Here is a 19,755-nt window from a genome sequence, read left to right on the forward strand (position 1 = left end):
AAATAATCTTTTCTCACCGTTTCAAAGAAATCTTAAAACGAAATATTCAAGACACGCTTGAAGATAATGGTTCTTGAAAGATATTGAACGAGAAGAAAAGCCAAGGCGGAGGGATCGATCAAGCACTAATTTCTCGCGTAACTTAATTATATATTCCACGTTTCGACTCTAGAATCCCTGATAATATTCCGCTTCCAATTAACATTCGTTTCCAGTGAAACCAATTAAAACGGTGGAACAATCGGAGCACGTGGGACGCGATTCGAGGACGGAAGATGGCCACGGGAAAAAATAACGAACGAAAGAGAATCGAGTGTTGTAAGGGGATGCGTGATGATGAATCGTGGCGAGATTATCGAACTCTCTTTCTCCACGCTCGAGAGGCGGATAACGAAACATTCGTGAAAGGATTTTTTTTTGTCCCCCTACACAATCAACGTGCGAGATAACGAGATCGATCGCAGCCTTTGCCGTGAATTTGAACCGCGAATGACGGATAAATGGATATAAGATTGCGCGCAATCTTTCAATTCTCCAATTTGTAATCGACAACTTGGGCATTAATCCATTTTGAAAAGGTGACTGATTAAAAATTTCAGCATTATTTGAGATTATTCCATCTTTTGAATAACGATAAATTATCGAGGCGACTTCATTCCTAACCTTCAACCATCAAAGTTTCCCCATCCACTTGACTCAAAGACGTATCTCTTTAAGAGTTTGGTCATTCATAATCGTACAATCTGAAAGGTAGAAGCGTTAAGAAATAAAACGAAGTCACCTGTTCCGAGAAAATCGAAACGAACACCGTTTAAAATCCTATCATCTTCTTATACCTGGTATAAATGAACCCATCAAAAACTGATCAAGAATCGCGAAGAGGTAAAAAGAATTCCGAGGCTGCTCGTTAATGTTGCAAAAACTATTTTCCTCCCCCTAGACATCCCCCTAGAATTCTCGTCCATCTTTGAAAGCGGAAGGTGAACAAGAAACGTCGATAGAGAGGCGAGAGGAGGGAACGGCGGAACAATTTCGCTCCGCCGTTCGTTGAATCAAGCAAAACGCGGGGTTCGCGTTCGGCGAAATGGCGGAGAAAACGGGCAGGGAGGGGAAAAGTTGTGGGAACATCTTTCGAATCGAGCTCGGATCGAGCGAACAGGTTTGTCTTGCGCGAGGTCGATCGCGTGAAATTAAGGCCGCGGAATTAATACGCATGCCATCATGCGGAAATTACGTTCCTCCTCCTCCTCCGCGGTTAACTTTGGTTCCGTTGGTTGGGGATATATATTCATTCGGGGTCGGATGTACAACGTGGGGTGAAAAGTTTGAGACTTGGCTCGTTTCTTATCCCTCGAATTAATCGCATTCCCTTCTTAATATTATGAAATATTTCACATCGTTCTTACGATGTTGCTGGTAAAGTATTCGCATAAAATTGTTTAACCTTATAGTTTATATAGTATATACATATGATGATGATATTCCATTTGGATGTTTGAGTAAATTTTCGAAGTTCGAACTCGGGTGAAAGCGAGGCAAACTCGTATAAGAGAAAAATCGGGGTACGTTGCACGAAAAATGGGATCGCATAAAGTCGTAACGACTAAGAAGACGTTAGAAACTACACAAAGATCAGAGCGCCTCCACTTTTGCGGCTGGAAAAAACTTTCCCTACAACTTCGCGTCACAGAGGAAACGAGAAGACTCTGGAAACATCCTCATTTTCGTCCGTCGGTCCTTATTACGGCCGACAGAGAAAGAAAGAAAGAGAGAAAGAGAGAGAGAGGAAAAGACAAGCCCAAAGAAGGAACGTATCAAAATCACGAAAGAAGCGCGAACATCGCGTCCTCGTTCCCTCGATATAGCTGACACGACAAGAACGAGCAAGGAGAAAAAAAAGTTGGAAGCTGGGGACCTTTATCGACCTTAACCGGCATAATTGCCAAAACGTGGAATATCCCACTTGCCGTTGGATACGATGGGATGAAACGAGCTAAAAAAGCCCACTTTCCATGCGCAGTTGGATGACCGGTCACGGAGGGATGATGCGACGAGGGGACGAATTTCTCTTCGAAACTCTTCGAGTTAAAAAGTAACCGTGATGCCGTCGTTGCCAATGAAACAACAAGCGCAAATAGTATTATTCAAGCGAGGGGGAAGAGAAGGGATTGCAGATCTGGCGGGGAAGGGGTGATCAAAGTACTCCGAGAGACACGGCCCTGTTTTAGCCAGTGTCAGTGACAAGAAACAAAAGCCCTACGGCAGTTCTGTGCTCAAGATAAAATGGAAATGTACGTTCTATCTAGTCGATGTATACACTATGTCTCCTCCTGTGTGTGTATGCGTGGCTGAAATCGTCTGGGATCATCCATGAGGTGACCTCCTCGAAGAGGAGAAGAGGTGGAGCACGGTATGATAATACTTTGTTCCCTGTCCTCCTCTGCGACCGGATCGGTTCTGATCGATAGTTTGTCGTTTCCTTCTTGTCGCTCCACCTGGGCGTCATTCGAGAAGGGCTTCGATCATTTTACGTTTCTCTCCTATCGACACGCGAGCGTCGTAAGGAATAATCGCTTGTCCACACCAAGGTGAGGATATATGTATATATTTAAATTGAGAGAACGAGAGAGGAAAATTTTTCGAGTCCCGACTTGGGTTGCAATTTAGGCCGATTATCGATCCGTTGAGGGAATGCCATCGTTTCTTAGATTTCTAATTGGGGTGGCCGGGCCACTAATTGCTCGAAGGGAAATAAGCCATTGAATTAGCGGGGCGGGAGAACTCGAGGGAGGCGAACAACGATGGCCGAATGGCGCGAACTCGAGGGGCGGTGTTCAAAGAGGTGAACTGGAGAACCAATCCGCCACGCTTCTGTTATTTCGGTAAGGGGGCTCGAAACTTTCGAATTATTACATCACGCGAGCCTAAACTTTGGGAAAACGAGGGTTCCGGGTTGACGGGTCGGAGCATTCGGAGTGGATGGTTGTACGGTTGATTTTATCGCTGCTCGCGAAATTGAAATCTGTCGGTACTTAGTCTAGAGTTAGCCAAGAGTTGGGCCCGATCCCTCCTCCCTTTTGAAAGAGGAGGGTTCGGTTGCCGGAGGATTCTCGTTTTCGATCGGCCGTCTCTCCTTCTCTACCCCACTGTGAGCTTCGTCTCGTAGTTCGCTTTTCTGGAGGAACTGGCCTGTTACTTAGTTCTCCGAGCTTCGAAAGTTGCGAGAAGTTCGTCTCGTTGATATTTAGCCTCGCCTAGTAACATCTCGCCAAGTAAGGAATGCTTTTCGACGTTCAGCATCCCTTTCGCGTGTTTCCGGAAATGTCTGTTCATATTTGCATCCTCGTTTTTCAATATTCCAGAGTACTTAGCGTCGAATAATTGCATGAAAATTAAATTATTAATCGAACGTGTTATAATCAGTGGATGATTTGATCGAGATGATCGAAAGTATCGTTGTTGGTTTTGTTGGAGTATTTATATATATATATATATATTTTAGTATCGTGTCAATCAATCTTAATTAAAGATAAATAAAATTGGGACGACATTGAAAGTGTCAAATATCTGCTGCTGGTATTACCAGAAATACCAGAATCGAAGAATCCGGAGAAAATGATTTCTATCTTTAAAGATGGAGAGGAAGTCGCGCGCGAACATTTCAGTACGAATTCATGAAACATCGATGAGGAGACATTGAGATTCGAGTCCGGAATGAAATTTCATAGTGGATGGACGTGGTTCTTCACTTCGTTTCCGAATCTCCATATTAAAAAGAGTTATCCTTACCTCAAAATTCAATCATCGCAATATTTATTTTTAGATCTACGTTTATTTTCCCCTCCCAGTTTATACGGAGAAACGTACAATAATTTTGTCTTGACGACGCTCAAGTTGCAAAGCAAAATTCGAAAGCGACATGGAAAATCGATCATGCTCGAGCTCGAGCTCGAAAATAGGAAAATGGTTTACTCGTCGTTAACGGTCGTAAATCGTTCGTAATAAAGTCATCAAGTCAGCGATAAATCTTATTAAACGTCATACACCACCACGAAACTGAGTGTTCCACTCGTATTACGTCCCACTCGAAACGAACCAGTTCCCTAACGCGAATTAATCTCGCCGTCTGATTAATTATTCGGTTATCACGCGACGACTATCCCTCGAGAGAGTTCATCGTTCGCATAACCGGTAGACGACAAACAGGTATACTCTCTCTCTCTCTTCCTGTTGTCAACCAGAGAGACGTTAAGTATGGTGACGAATGTTCGGTGATATATGAAACGAAACGACTGATATTCGTTACTTCGTTCTAGATTTTCTAATCGTTGACTCGAATTCAGAAAATTTTAAGTGAAAATTGTATTTTTTTTTGTACGTGTGAATTGATCTCTCATTGATTCGTAATTTTATAGAGAAGCGACCGGTGCTCCTGGATTATTAGATTTTCAACAAGTGGGTCGTGTAATTCCTCCCAAAGGTGCCATTATATTTACGTGGAAATTATTTTTATGAAAAATTTCATTGGAAGGATTTTTAATACGGTTACGTGGTGGTACGACTCGCTGTAACGATGATTTATATGCAAATGCGAAGGAAAGGGGGTTGCAGATTCATTCAGCTATTACAAAAGTATGATGAAGTAGCACGATGCATAAAGTGTATTGAATGAGAACCAGTTGGGAATAGTTGATTTCACCCGACGAGACAGAAGAAGTGGAGGAGAAAAAGAAGAAAGGAAGAAAATCGAAGAGGAAGATGAAGAAGAAAAGGAAGATATCGATTCCAAGTTTCGTAGCGAAAAATGCCGTCTTCATCTTTGCCACGAACGAGGCGAAACGTGTCTCTGGCTGTTAGAAATATTCAAATTCCCCCATTGTCGTTTCATAATAACGTAAAGGCACCGTTTCCTGGACCCTTCTCTCTAAATAACAACCCACGGTAAATGATCAACAGTTGTTCCCCGACTGTGTTGACGATAACGTTGTTGACGCACAAACGTTCGCCATTTTTCACACGTGCATGTGATGCGCTCGCATCCACCGTATACGTATCATTCTTTATCGCTACATTCACGGAATAAAAATCACGGGATGGGATGGCTCGATTCGAATGGTCGCCGGAGAATCGAGCGGAGAAGCAACTTTCAGAGGCTACGTTATACGTTATAGAAAGAGGATGGGGACAGATGACAGCGATGCGGGGCTGCTATTGAAAATCGAATCGTCATATATCGGGTATCGCGCCGACTTTATTCCTATATCGATCGATTTGCAGCAACGTAACATTTCTCCCATTCCGAGTTTTTTCCATTTCCATCCAGCAGTCGCTCGTGTAATGATATTACTTGGAATAAATTCATCGAAATCGTTTCTTCCTCGTCTAGAGCGATGGGAGCTCGCCAGCTCGAGTTTTCGAAGGGAGCTCGAGCCGTTTTATCGAGATCTCGGATCGGGACAGGGACGACGACACGTTTCCCACGCGGCCCACCACGCCGCGACGATTAACGATCGCCGTGTAATTAAAGTGGGACAATGTCCTTATTATATCGCGCGTGATATCAAATTCTGCGATCATCGTTCGGGGGCTAATTAGCGGCATAATTCCGGGCTGGCTTGTTGCAGTAACGATCAGCGAGGCAAATTTTTCTTCGAATAAATTATCACGCACACGTAATAGGAGAGGCTCGATCCGATCGATTAATCGAAAAAAACTGTGATCTCGTATCCTCCATTAAAGCGTTAATTCTATTTATGAAGAAATATCGTGCACGTCTGGCCAAACTCTTTCTTTCTGAGAGATGATTTCGCGCGAAGTTTCATTGTAATATTACATTCGCGTACGTTCGTCATCGTGTATGTATAATTTCGATCACGATCACTTGTTACGGATCGAAAAACTCGTTCCGGGTTTCGACAATCCCACCGAGAGTGGAAAAAAAAACGCATAAAGTCGTAAAAAAGTGGGAGGAGGATCTCCAAGGGATTGGAAACTTTCACTCGATCGAACGATTCGGTTCCATTATCATTTGTCTCTAACGAGGGACACGTTCATTAGGATTCATGGGAGGGATTTTATATTCCAAGGGTTGGCAACTTTTTGCCCGGTGATCGAACAAGGTTACCGGGTCTTCCGGGGTTAATTCGTTCGAATCGTGAACCCCTCTCCACCGAAAATACAATTCATCACCCGGGCTGAAAAATCGAAAAGGACGATTAATCAACGGCATAACCGCTCGCTCCGATGTAAATTACAGGCCATCCCCGCCATTGATTCTCCAATATTTTTATAACCGTTGTTCAACTCGACTCGAAATACGGGATAAAATGAGATGGAAGAGAAGGGGAAGAAAAAAGGGGGCAAGAAGGAACAAATTGGTGAAAGTGGAGTAATTGGCCGAATACCGTGCAAGCGATCCTTGCCGTAAATTGCACGAATTCTCGCCAATTGGTTGGTGGAAAATTCTGCTGGAAAATGGATATCGGCCTCGCGAGAAACTTCAACTTCACTTTCCTCGCTCCTTTTCGCGTTGCATCTCGCGTTTGATATTTATGAGCCGGGTAATTAAATTCAGACGAATTTAAGGTTAACTACGAGTAGGTGGTGCGCTTAAAGACGTTTGCTCGAATTTAGCTTCTTTGAAGAATATAGGAGAAAAAATAAAATTTCTTTTACATAGCTGGAAGAAATCGAAGAGATAATTTCATTTTCAAAGGACGATCGCCAATTTTGAAAGTTGCGCGTCGTGTAATATTTTCGGGGGAAATATTTCGTTCGGAACGACTCGGACGATAACGCGGATACGGATTCATCATTCCATAAGATTTTCGCAATAAAATGTAAATTTCGGATAAAGCGTAATGAATTGAGCAACAGTTGAGTAACGATTCTGGCAAAAAACGAGCCAATTTATATTTATCATAGCGGCGAGATCTGAATAATAATACAGCTCGTGAGGAAGGTAACGCCGTGGACATCGGAAATTCTATAGCGGACAAAGCGCTCCCATGCAGGAATCGCTAAACAATGGATCAGTTTTGTCGGCGTGAAAGCTTCCTGGCATGTAGAGAGCATTCCGTTCAACTCGATTTGTTCTTTCTTCTTTGCCTTCTCCCCTCCCTTTCTCTCTCTCTCTCCCTCTATATTTTTTACTATTATTCAACCAGAAAAAATGGTTCGATAATTCACTTTTCCCCCTTTGTTGTTCCCTTTTGTTAATTTTATAAATTTTTTATCGCATTATACTGTTTTTATTCGTGCGCGAAGCTAAAGAAATCAGATTACAGGAAGTAATCTGGACAAAAACGACAAGATGGGAGAAGACAAACGAACTGTATTCATAAACTATGCGAAATTATTATTGGATGAACGGTGACGAGCAGAAGAATCATATTTCGTAATCAGTTCTGCTCGATAAACCGACAAGGGAATGCTTTCGATATCCAGTAGGATCGCGCGATACGTCCAAGATGCGATGCGCGGGTCACTTGGCAATTAGAACGATTCGAGTCCCGCTTTTTCCTTATCGATCGATCGCCCGATTTTAACCGATTTTCCGATCGATGGAGCACCTCGAAGAAGACAGACCATCTCTTTATTCGGTTCCACCCCTTTGTTCGTCTTCATTCGATTCGTGACACGTGAAACGTGCCTTCCATTATTTTTAAAAATCCTATAACGACCAATATCCCTACGCCTTCATCATCCGTCTCCACTTCCTTGCTCGGCAAATATTTAAAATATTAGAACTAAGTTAAATCTAAAATCAAGGGTAGGAAAAAATTTGGTTAACTTGTTCCCCCGTATGGAAATTACTAAAGTTGTTTCGCAGATTAGAATCGGCAAAATTCCAAGTGTAATCGAATCCCTTTATCCTTTAAGGGGCAAAAGTTAGCAAGGATGATAATTGAGCGCTTCACAAATCGAGGATAATCACGTACGTGATGATACTCGAGGAACACGGTTTCTGCTTTATAATCATACCGCTCGTAAGCAAAAGGATTCGTATGGTAACGCGCCTCGGAATCGCTTCGAATCCGTGGGGACTACACAGCGACGACAATCGTAACCGAACGGCGATACATGCTCGCTTAAGTAACATCGGAGTTGACCCAATTACACCCAAGCCGTAGCTGAGACGATATACCTGCTGTGTTTCCAGTTATCTGCGCCACTCTACACGCTAACCCTTTAACTCGGGGTTAAACACATCGTCATCGTCGTTGATCAACTATTTCTCAAACGGGTGACACCTCTCCGTCCTATTTGATATTGATATTTTTCACTCTCTGGTCGTCAATTGTTCAATTTTCTCCCTCCACCATTCTACGTAATTGTAATTTCGATGCTCCGTTCATTGAAACCTCGAAGAAAATTTTCCACGAATCAAGTAATAATTTGAGATTAAGAAAATAATCTCGGAGTAACGAATAGACTGTTTGTTTATCAGATTTCTTCTTCCCCGAATCATTAAGGAACCGATGAAGCGGATTGGATGGTCTTGTTCTACACGACATCGAAATCAAAGATTATGGGTGAATATTGATTTTTGATCAGCCGGAAAAAATACAGTCGAAATTTGTCTCCTTTAGAATTGGAATAATTCAAGAAATATCGCCATATAAAAATCAATTCTCCTAGCGAAAGCGAACGAGCGAAAAATGTTGAAAAAATTTCCAGTATATACCACAGACATCGGATTCTAAAAAGACAGAGATTCGATCGAATTGGAAGGAATCAGCCCATTTATTTTCCTTTCTACCAGATCTACCTTGTTAAGCGCGGCGAAAATTCAAGGGATCTGGAATTCGAACACTAGCACTTGGATCCCATACACGCATACAAGCGCGCGCTCCTACATACTTATCCACACACACACACGCGTGCACAATCCGATGTAGACGTTTTACCAACCCTGCCACGATTCGACGCTGGTGGCTGATTACACGCGACGACCACCGAGCAGATCGGTCGGTTGCCTTTGTTTTATCGGACAGTGACACAACTAGATCGGTCACAACGCAGTCTAACGACTGTTCGGGTCCAGTCCATCAGCGTGGATGGAATCACATCGACTCAATGGAATTTGTAAACAATCCCCTTCCAAAAGGGCCTCGGTTCGGGCAATGGAGTCGGCGTGAGAATCTCGTTATCCACAGCTACGCTCAATACCTTCGAATTAACAAGCGAAATCCGCTTCTGCTTCTTCTTCGTTCGAAATTGAAACCGACGTGATAAGTTAATTTTTGAGGATGGTGGCGAAGGCGGATAACTTTCGAGAGAGAGAGAGAGAGAGAAAAGGGCTTCCAAGTTTTTCAACTGTTCCGAAAGTGATTGATTATCCGCGTGTGTGCTCCTTTGTTAACGGCAAATAGACAGTGAGATAATGGGGATGAAGGAAGAGTTTTATAGATCCAATGATGAATTTAACTGTTATGGATGAGTGCTCGATAATGGAAACTTGGAAGTTTTCCGTAATATTTGACTTACGTTACGGCTCTACGTCGAAGAGAAACTGGACAACAAACAAATTAAACGATGAACAGAATTTTAAGGGATAAAATTTTTTTCCAACCGCGAGCATTTTTCTTTCCAATTTTCATCCCAAGCGGTTTTTATTTTTAAATAACACGTGACCACGATACATACACAGGGTGATAAAATAAAAATGCAGCACCGATCGACGGATCGTATGAATGGATTCTTCTTTAGAAATTCTTCTTTAGAAAAGAAGAACACGAGCAAGAAGTAAATAAATATATATGGACGCCTGTGGTCACGAAGAAAAAGAGTTTTTTTTTTTTAGTAAGTATCCAGATATTACGGCAGCTCGAGTCCCACTCTTCGAAGATAATGCAACAATACAGACGAACGTCCACGTTCTACATTCTTTCCGGTTAAGGTTGATGCACACGCGCGCGAAAAATCTCTCTCGGAATCGAACGAATTTTCTTTCTCTCGAAAGTTGGAATTCGAATGAGAAGAAACGCCGACGGAATTCGAAGACGGGGCGAAATATTCCGAATGCATTGGAAAAACGCGCGGGGGAATTTTATATTTGCGTATTAGCGACACCGTGGGCGAAAACAAGAGATTCCTGTTGTGAAACAAATCGTATCGAGTTATCGCTCGTGAAAAAATTATGATCGATGCCGCGGGTGCGGAAAAACTGCGATCTATCGTTGAAATTTTCATCGGTTGCGGTTCGATCTTGGGATAAAAAAGACTCGCGTGCAGACACGTATTAAAAGTGTATGAAACGTGAAAAAATATAAGAGGGATGAAAAGAAGGACTATTGACGGATGAAGGGGCTCGAGGAAGAAGCCGATTATCGAATTCGAGATCGAAAAGAAGAGATGAATTAAGGTGGAGAGGATATATTCGCGACGAATCGTAAAATGAAGCTGATTATCAGATGGAATTGCAGCAAATTATATTCTCTACTCGTTTCTATCGTTGCCACGATTCAATTATCGAGAAACTTTCACGTCGAATCCAATAATTCGTTGATTTGAACTCTGCGTTTTATGCATATATGTGAATTCTTAATTGTCATTTTGATACATTCTGTTGTTTAAATCTTGTTCCGAGAATTTATAACGAATAAGGAGGATTTTCTGAAATTGTTTACAAAGTTTAAATTGGATACAAAAAAAAAGAAAAGAAAGATTATGCGAATATTCACTCTTGGAAACAAGTTCTCGAATGGAACTTTGATCGTGTCATAATCCCGTTCTAATTACAGACACCTCATACGAGTGTGCATTGTAAATAGAATTTCAACGATATGGAATCGGGTGAATTTTCGATAGAATGGAAAAGAAAAATAAAAAATTGATCGAGCACCCTCGATTATTTATACCGACGGTTTACACATCCCTTTTGACCCCTTTTCGGCCGGATCAACTCAAGCCTCGATCACGATTCTTTTTTTATACGGATCTCGTTCGTCAAATAACAATCAAATCGTGTAACAATGGGAATGTAACCAGTTGAATTGTTATTACAGTGGCAATTATTTCTCGTGTCGAGAGAAGGCAACTCGATACTTATTAGTTCATCGATTCGTTCTTTAACGAGGCCCTCGTCGCCCTCGCCCCCGCTCTTGTCCCCAAAATGTCACCGGAAGGGAAGGAAGAGGAGTGATTGGAGAAATTCGACAAACCTCGCAATCGTCACGTTTTTTAGACGAATACTTTCGAAATAACCGGTATATTCAGATTTACGCATCTATTGATCTTTCGTTACGTTGAATCCAGACTCGAAAACTATCGATTAATAATAAAATCCTATATCCGATTTACACGAATCGTCTCCCGTTCGTTCCCTTTTTCACTCTCTTTGAAAATTTTCAACGTGGAAATTTAAAGGGGGGAAAAATATTTTTAAATTCGTCCAGTTACTCGAGGTATGAATAAATATTAATTTCGAGAGAAAGGCGAAAAACCGAAGCGATTCATAATTCTCGCGGTCAATGCTTGTTAATAAACTCGCGTAATCTTTTGTGAAAGTTCTGGTTGGAGGTCGGTCGTTGAATAAGAATCGTGTTAGGAGGTTCGAGCGTGAGGCGAAGCTGGCGACAAAGCGGTTTTCCATCTCGGGTGTGGACAGTTTCTATGCAAATGCATACAAACACGTGGCCCCCCCTCGTTACGAGGAATTTGAATGCCTTCGTTGCGAGAAGAGAGAGAGAGAGAGAGAGAAAGAGAGTTCTGAAATGTATAAGTTACGACGTTGTGCGAGAGTAAATAATTAATATATAGAGGGTATACACTGGAAAACTGCTACTCAATTTAACGTGTTGGTAATTCACGTCGAATGTAAATGGATTTTTACATTTCCTTCATTTATCTTAATGAGATTAAAAGACGTTAAATTTATTTCTTACGAGGATAAAAAAATACATTATTTCTCGTTTCAGGATAATTTCTACGTTGCAATAAAATTTTGATCGATCCACCGCTAATTTCCACAAAAAATTATCCCCAAGGGTTGGAATTTCGTAAAAAATAATAATAATAATAATAATAATCCACCTTACCAACCGCAGCCCTGGCAAAAACGAATCCAATCTCGGCGGTGGTTGAAAAAAGAAGAAGAAGAAGAAGAAGAAGAAGAAGAAGAAGAAGAAGAAGAGAAAAAATTCAATTCCCTCAAAACGAAAGTTATCGATCTCTCCATCTTCGCCCTCTCTCCATCCAGGGGATGGAGGAATCTGGTGGAGGGCACGGAGCTCGTTTGTTTTCACGGGTGAAACGAGTGTCATTAGCGAGGACAGGAATTACATTCTTCGTTACCGCAATGCAGGCAACGGAGGCCGTAAAAGCGGCGCAAAAAAAAAAAGAAAAAAAAGGGAAAAAAAGGCGGCGAGAATAAAACACGGAACGACGTCGGAGCGGATAATCTCTCGCAGGGCGAGGACCCCCACGCGAGCGGGAGGGAAGAGAGTGAACGCGAGAGAGGGGGAGGAGGAGGCATCGAGGTTTAGAATGATGGGATTTTAATGGGATTAAAAGCGGCAGCAGGTAACAGTCACGCGGCCCCACGGTTAACCAATAGTAATAGCATGGCGCGATCAGCCTTTAATCTGTCCAAAAATCCTCGCGCGTTCTTCATCCTTTTGCTCGCTCGGTAAATAACCGGAGGACCGACCGATAATTGATCTACGAACTATCGTTCCTCGCCTCCAATTCGACGAATCTTCTTCCCCGCGTTTCCCGGCATTTCTTTCTTTTCCTTTTCCTTTCCATACCGATATATCGTGAATCCTGCGCGGACGAGGAACAAAGTTGAAGGAAATTGGAGGATGTTAAAATTTAATCCTTTGCGATCGAGAGGCGAGTTTTTCTCAATCGTTACGACGGCAACTCGAGCGATTTATTAGCTAGGTTTCGTTACCTCCAATCGATAAAAGGGGCAGTATTAATTTGTAAATGGATTCTTTGGATTTTTATTCTTTTATTACATATAAAATCATCGTTACTTGTAAAGACACGTTGTATTTCACGTTACTTGTAAAATCATTTCGAGTTGCTATTTCGCCCGAGTGAAAAAGTCGTAAAGGGCGTAAAGTGTTGATCGATTCTCGTTCCAAGTAGTTGTCTTTGAGAATTGTTAATAAAGGAGGAGTAGCAACGTTCGCCTCACAGCCTCGAGAAACTTTTGCTCGCGCGACTCTGGCCAACTTCTTTAACTGGATTTGCTCCTAGAGACAGTTTTGGGGTTGCAGTTTCTTCCCTTCTGCCAAGTTATCGGACAAAGGAGAGTGTATGGGGTATAATATCCTTTACTTTGTATAGGAGGGTAGATGGGGGAGAGGGAGGAAAGTTAACTCGATTCTCGACTCGACGAGGGGATTTCGAAAATTTCGAGGAATCGCTGCTCCCTTCTCAATCGTGATTCAGAGGTGATTCAGATTTTGTCGCGCGAGATGCACGATACGCGCAAAGCGCCGTGCAAACAACGGGATCAACGGGTAAGTCGAGCAAGTTTTATGGATGTGAAACGCGCCCCTTTCACAGATAGAATTTTATCGGGAACATGACCATCCCGAGGACTCGAAAATTTCTGATCGAACAGAAGCTTGCCGACTCGGACTCTGTGTGGATCTCGAACATTCAGCGTTCGTCGATCACCAGAAACGTGTAATATAAAACGATATTTTCGAGCGTTCGTGCTTTAGGTTATCGGGTTTCTCGAATTTATTCCGAACGTGTATCGATACTTTGAGTAGTTGAGTAGTTGAAGGAACGAGTAGTTGGTCAAACTAATTAAAAGTTTTCCGAAAAATACGTTTTAAGGTGAAAATATGAAAACTGAAAATATCGCAGTTATTCGATCTTTCGTGTAATTAATTTTTTAATTTCAATTCAAATTTTCAAATCAATGATCAAAAGTACATTTCGTTGAAGTAGAACAGTTCGGAATGATATGATTAATCTATTGAAAATTGGGACAGGATGATTGCACAACGATATTGCGCGACAAATCCCCTTAAATTCGTGGTAATTCACATTTATTGGGTGAAAAGGGATGAAGGCTAGACGTTGCGAGTGCATTTATGCGAATAAACATGGCGACGTTACATAATTGCTTGGAAATATATCCACCGGTTGTAAGCCAAGATTGCGTAAGTTACGCGTTGTCACCTCGTAGATGTTAAACTTTTCAACTCGGATTCTTCTTCTGATCACGTTTTCCATGAAAAGCATTAATAACGTAATCGTATCGTTGTTGCGAAGAAATTTTTTTCACTATTCCTCTCCAAAGAAAGAAAAAAGAAAAATCCGCGATTCGACTTTCGAAATTTCTTCGAAACCTTGATCGATGCAGTGGAATGTTTTTAAAGAAATTAATATCGCTAATGCGAGATATCTATTAGACTTAACCACGTCATTCATCCCACTCGTGTATAACCTAGCTGTCGCGTTTCGAAAAATCTCGCGACCCATCGTCGAATTAAATGCCACGAAGAGTGACGAAAGGGATACTCTGAAAAACTCTGATTTATCGGATCACGGTGGATCGTAATTCGTTGGTTCGGTTTGCGTTTAATTGCGAATAACGCTTTCCAATCGGTCGTCGAATTAGCTCGCACACGTTCCGTTTCAGGAATATCGGCTAGTGTCGGGCGCAGAATTCAGGTCGTATTGAAATTTTTCGTCGCGAAACCGTTTTTCCAGCGCGCTGCGGTCGCGCCACTGGATGGAAGAAGGGAAGGGGAGAAGGGAGGAGGGACGGTAGGAAGAGGATAGGCGAGATGAAAAAAAAAATCGACACCAGTGATTTTCGTCGCTATTGTGCACGGCGCTCGGCTCAAAGCCTGTCAGGAGCCACCTCCCCCAAGTATAACGGATGTTGGCTCTGGTCAGCGTGGAAATGGAAATGTTACACCTGCCGCTGCTGTTCACGGCCAAAAGAGAAGTTTCGAGATAGATAAATTCTATCATTTTTGCCGAGAAATGTTTAAATAAGTATAGAGTACGTTGCATTCGACTATATCGATTCGTACGTGCCGCGAAAATATACCTCTTTCACCCCTTCGGACGAGAATCTATCTTTTATTTTTTTTTCTTAGTTGTTCTCTCTTCTTCTTCTTCTTCCTTTTTTTATTTTTTTACTTTTTTTCATTATTTTTGACTCGACTATATTTCCCGACATATCAGATGACAAACGAACGACAAAAGTTCGTCGGATTGGACAATTTTTGTAGAATTGTTCGATTCCTTTTATTTGTTTACACGCGCGAACTATTTTAAATATTACACCGTGACAGGGGATTTGCATCGTTGCACGACAATCTTGCGGAAAATTGTGTTACTATTTTTTTTTTCCTTCCCTTGATCGTATTTTTTCCTTCTTTTTTTTTTCCTCTCCTCTTCCTGCTCCGTTTTGTTTTACGACTCTGCGGCTCAAATGCCAGCTTTTATCGACGCTGCCTTGTTCCATGGATTGTTATATTCATCGGTCATTGGTAAGCTATGCACGCGACTTACCGTATATGTACTCCTACGTATTATATTATACTATCCGAGTGAACAGTCGAGATTTTTTTCCGTTGAAGAATTGATTTTATATAAAAAAAATCTTGCATAATTGTGTCCTCGAACACGCATTGTTGTAATTGTTACAACTCTATCTATAATCCTGTAATAATCACACAAGGTGATACATCATTGAACTGTATTCTCGTTTCACGAAGTAACTCAATAATTCGTCCGACGTATGCAAAATTTTTAGAAATAGAAACTCATTGATCATTTCCTTCCATCATTTTCTATTGGAACAATTTCTAAATTAAACAAATATTTCGTCACTTTTCTGCTAATTTTAATTAGAAAAAAAATTCCATATTTCTTCTTTTTTTTTCTCGAAAAATTACAAACGAAAGTTCATGCTGAGAAAAGAATAAGATGCGAGTTTCGTTCTCCTCGATCTGGAAGACGTTTAACGAGCTCGCGTGATATTAAAGCCGAAATTCTATCCCATAATTAATTTCGTCTTAATTATCGTGCTCGCATTAAAGCCTGATTGAAGTTACAAGCATGCACGGCTTTGACCTCCGCGTACACGTGACATATCGTACTTCATCGGGTATGTTAAGTAACATTAGTCGGTGGCCGTCACGTCAAAGTACGTTTCGAGAACAATAAGCGGAGTGCCACTTCAAACGAATCCTTGGTCACACTGTTATTCGATGACTTGAGGTTAATCCTCGATATCGCTTCGAGTAGGAGAGGAAAGAAGCAAAGGTGTAATTGTGAAAAAGTTATTCCGAACGAAAGGTCTTTTCCTTTCGGCGTTACGCTCGCTCCAGTCACTTTGCACTTTGTTCGCAACTTCGATGTTACAAAGTTTCTGTTTAAAATTCCGCGACATGCAATAGGGATGAATTTATCAGGCGAGGGAGAAAGTTCAGCCGTTTCCTTTATGGTAGGGTAGAGCGAGCAAAGAATTACGATCGATCCTCTCGCTGTTAATTCCGTGTTGGAAAATGATCGAAATCCTAAGAGCGATTTTTGGAATATAAATTGTTTCGATTTAAGTTATATCGTGTTGTGAGAGCTATGTGATCACTCTTCTGTTCCATCGAAATTCTATTTTTGGAATACTTTGCGTTGCTTTTTTTTTTTTTTTTTTTTTGCAAAGAGGATTGTGCGAATACGATGGATTACTTTTAGAAAATAATACGTGTGTTTTACCTGGAGTCAGTTTCAGAAAGCGATAAACTTCCAAATTTTCTTTTTCGCAATAGATTTAGATTAATTAATTATTCGATAAATTGAAAGAGTTTTTGCTTCTATTGACAACCGACAGAGTTGTTCGTTGTTTTTATTGAAAACGTGTCACTGAGCTATTAAGTTTGATTAAATTTCCGTTCACGTAATTTGACGGGCGTGAACACGATCTTAAACGTTGAAACGGTGCTACACTGATGCGTTATCGATTTTTAATATAGTAAAATATAATAGAGGACATAATAGAAATATAAGAGGATAATTATCGTACGTTGTTCTCCTCCTCATCGATACGATAGATTTTTCGTAGAATAAATTATGAAAGAAGGATTTATAAAACGTCAGCGAACGTTGCATACAAAGAGCATTAATTATACAAGGGGTTAATAAAGGCCGACATGTGACAAAAATCAAACAATATATCGCATGAAATGATAACACGATAAATGAAACAACGATATAAATATATAACGATATAAATATATTTCGTATTACCCGAAAGACAAATTTTATTTCAATGTTTCAAAATCGGTTTTAAAATGCGTGGAAATTGCTCGATATTTCAAGCTTTATTAATTATCCCGATTAATCAACCGAGCAATTCCTGTCCATCGTTGACGGAGCGCATAAAGCTTTTAAAAGAAACAAATATATTATACGGGCGTCGAATGTATAAGCGAGGAAAAAGTTGCAAATTGAAATTACGAAGAATTAAGCGCGGGATATTGTTTCAGGCCCGACACTTGTTCCATTGCGACAAACGCATCAATCTCACATCTGTCTAACTACCAACTAAGAGGACGCAACGGTGGACTTCGCCGATACCGTGGAACCGAGAACGTTCGAATAAAACTTCGATTTTCCGGTTTGAAACTTTCTCCCGGTTCCCAAGGCGAGCATTCCCTTTTCGCATAAACGCCGTCGAAGTTTGCTTATGAATAAATTTCGTCGTATCATCGTTCTTCCTCGAAGAACGTGTCCTCTTCGTCTCCCTTTCTCTCTCTCTCGTCCTCTTCCTCTTCCTCACCCTTTATTACATTTTACTTGGTTTATTATCGCATTAATTTAGTCACTTCTCTCCTCTTTAATTTTTTTTTTTTTCAGTTTGCAAACACTAGCGGCAACAAACTTATTTAGCAAGAAGATAACTCGGATCCAACATCATCATCATCATCATCATCATTCTTCACCGTTTCACTCAACCGGCAATTTTTATTCTGGAAATTAGACGTCGGAGGAAATTACGTCTCGATGGAGATTCTTGATGGGAAATTTTAAATGGTTGTGACTGCTCTACGAAGCGCGATCGATACGCAATTTCGCCAATAAATTTCGCCTTAAACGAGAACATTTATCAAATTTCTTTAATAGATATATTAATCCGATGCTAGTTAAAATCATTTTTGATTCTCGGTATTTTTCAATGCAAAAAAAAAAAAGAAATCATAGATGTCTTATAAATAATACAATTTTGCACAAATCTCCCCAACATCGAAATCTTTGTCCAAGCACTTCCGCCTTTCACACGCCGTTTTTCCTTCCCCCCTCATTCATCACCGAGACCATACTCTCTCCATCCATCCTCTTGCCAAACCCCTTTCCACGACTTTACGGGACTCGAGGGTTTGTCTCCGCGATCCTCTACCGTCGCCCGATTAGCATACGCATCGATCCTCCGGACAGGGAGGGGGGTTTTTGCAGAGGCCAGGCGTCCGACATATTTTCGCCGGGGAACATTAAAGCGGCCAATCGGTGACGAAGCGTTTCTTGATAGAGCCACCACTATGTCCCTCCTTTTCTTCCTTTTTTAAATTTAATTACCATCGAATTTTATTCGCAAAAAAGAAAAAAAGAAAAAGAAAAAGAAATCTTCCTTCGAATTAATTAATTTGAATTTATACAATTATACGATTACTGCAATAAATTAAATTAAACGAGAAAGAAAATATTCATGGCACGAAGAAGAAAAAGTAAATTTCTTTCTTTCCTCCATGCCATCGAATCGCTGTTACGAGAAAACAAACGAAAAAACGAGTTCTTCTAAATTTTCAGAATTTCTAGACATTTGTAACAAGAAAGTTGAATTGTCACGAAGAAAAAAAAAATCTTCTCTTAAATTATCGATCGAGGAAATACGTGTTATGTGCACGATCGAGGAAAAGTAGTTTTGGAGAAGGAAAGTCGATCGTTCTGGATAGAGAGATAGGGTTGGATCGCGAGGAGTTTAATTGGCCGGCTCTTACGAATCGCGAACGCCCTTATTCCTCGTTTAAACCACTTTGCGGCGATAGTTAATGAAGAAGCCGAGCAAACGCTAGATTTCCCCCGGTGCCATCGGATTAAACGTCACAGTTGCCGGAAATGGATAGCGCCGTTTCCCACTCGACCGTATATATAATCCTTACGGAAATTTATTCGATTCGTTCACTCGGTCGCAACTCCATTCGTATCCTCTTCCGTCTATCGATCCAAATGTTTGACCGATCGAAATAACAGGTCGATCCAGAATCGCCCTTCCGCCGCTTTTCCGTTGTGTTTATCATCGATTTGTCGGCCATTTTCGAAGCGAAAAGGGCAAGATACAGGGAAGAGGATTGCGAGACGGCTCCGTGTATGATTTATCGTTGGCTTTACTACGCGGGGACGTGGATCGGATTGGACTACGTTCAAGTATACGTGCAATTTGAGAATAAAACGACGAGATACGGGATACTTTAAATCGTATCGAACGTTGTTTTCGTCAGTTTCGATGGCATCATTAATCTATAGTCAAATTTTTCTGGAAATGAAAAAAATTAATAGACACGTGCGATTGTTGCAACGAGACAGAGGATTGACGTGTTTTACGTTCAATACGGCGAATAGATGGAAAAATATTTGCCTGGCCCGATTCCCTCCCCCAGGGAATTGCCATGTATATATTTGGAAATCAATCATTTTCGAGGATTCTAGAATGTGAAATTTCCATTAGAAACGTGATAATGTTGGATCAGGATATAATTAATGTAATTTGAAATG

At 41.1% G+C, this 19,755-nt stretch overlaps 1 protein-coding gene and 1 long non-coding RNA gene across 4 annotated transcripts in view; one reads left to right on the forward strand and one right to left on the reverse strand.

The window, feature by feature from the left end:
• The window catches only part of LOC114577871 (uncharacterized), a 131,041-nt gene extending 112,034 nt beyond the window's left edge, over nucleotides 1-19,007 (forward strand). Inside the window, exon 5 of the long non-coding RNA XR_009831151.1 lies at nucleotides 17,842-19,007. This is a non-coding gene — a long non-coding RNA (uncharacterized LOC114577871). The remainder of the gene's footprint in view (nucleotides 1-17,841) is intronic.
• The window catches only part of LOC108004171 (neuroligin-1), a 240,568-nt gene that overhangs the window by 131,422 nt on the left and 89,391 nt on the right, over nucleotides 1-19,755 (reverse strand). The window lies entirely within an intron of this gene.

The sequence above is a fragment of the Apis cerana genome, linkage group LG9 (assembly GCF_029169275.1).
Source record: "Apis cerana isolate GH-2021 linkage group LG9, AcerK_1.0, whole genome shotgun sequence".
NCBI classification, from domain to species: domain Eukaryota; kingdom Metazoa; phylum Arthropoda; class Insecta; order Hymenoptera; family Apidae; genus Apis; species Apis cerana.